The following is a 1,138-nucleotide window of genomic DNA, read 5'->3' on the forward strand; positions in this document are numbered from 1 at the left end:
TATATAATGTATGTGTGTCTTTATGTCTGTGCCCCACAAGTGCTTGACAACTGGTGTTGTTGGCGTGTTTTTGTCTCTAACTTAGTGATTCAGCAAAAGAGGCCGATAGAATAAGTACCATGCTTTACAAAAAGTACCAGAGTAAAATTCCTCAAGGCAGTGCTCCAGCATGGCCACAGACTAACGACTGAAACGAGTAAAAAATAAAAGATTCCCATCACACAAACCATCATCATCATCACCACCATTGTGCCATCGTACAACTGTCACCTGCGACCCCTACCAGCACATTAAAATCATGACGGCGATGATGATGATGCCATTATTTATTAGTGCTAACAGCTTCAGGGATCCTGTCCTCTTTATTTCTGACACACCCATAAAACTACTTCAACCAATATTATCAGATCTCCAGAGGAGATTTGAATGTATTTCTTGTTGTTGCTGACATCATCATCATCATCATCACTGTCATTGTTATTCTTGTCTTAACACACTTTATTCCTCCCCAACCGGATCATGAATTAAACTCGTCTGCCATTCACCATAACGTCACTCATCCCAATCCCATGACTTAACCATTTCCTGGTGGATCCACTCACAGCACACAAAACCCATTTCACCTGTCATCCATCTTCAATTTAAGTCACGCATGCAACTATCAATGGAGTTGTCTTGACCAAGATCTTTAACCCATTAAGTCCCACTGCCCTATAAATAGGACACTAAATGAAAACATTAAATAAGCTATATCACATTGTCTCCGTGTCCTATTCATAGGACACTGAGTATTTCCATTTCTGCTTGAAGTAAAGGGAGATTTAATTATTATTTTTTTCATTTTAACCTATTTTCAATCATTTGTAAAAATTTTGAAGTAATATTCAGAAATTTAAGAACTCTGGGACTGAATGGGTTAATATCCAACTATTCTGTTTTTAATATTTAATTTGACTGCAGCCATACTGGAGCACTGCCTTTAGTCAAAGAAATCAACCCCTGGACTTATTCTATTGGTCTCTTTTGCTGAACTGTTAAGTTATGAGGATGTAAACACACCAACATTGGTTGTCAAGCAATGGGGGGGGGGGATAAATGCAGACACAAACCTATTCATATATATATATATATATATATA

The 1,138-nt window shown here is 37.6% G+C and overlaps 1 protein-coding gene across 1 annotated transcript in view; it reads right to left on the bottom strand.

Moving 5' to 3' along the window:
* Positions 1-1,138, bottom strand: part of LOC106873701 (regulator of G-protein signaling 7) — a 52,946-nt gene that overhangs the window by 18,227 nt on the left and 33,581 nt on the right. The gene's annotated exons all lie outside the window — the stretch shown is intronic.

The sequence above is a fragment of the Octopus bimaculoides genome, chromosome 2 (genome assembly GCF_001194135.2).
Source record: "Octopus bimaculoides isolate UCB-OBI-ISO-001 chromosome 2, ASM119413v2, whole genome shotgun sequence".
NCBI classification, from domain to species: Eukaryota; Metazoa; Mollusca; class Cephalopoda; order Octopoda; family Octopodidae; genus Octopus; species Octopus bimaculoides.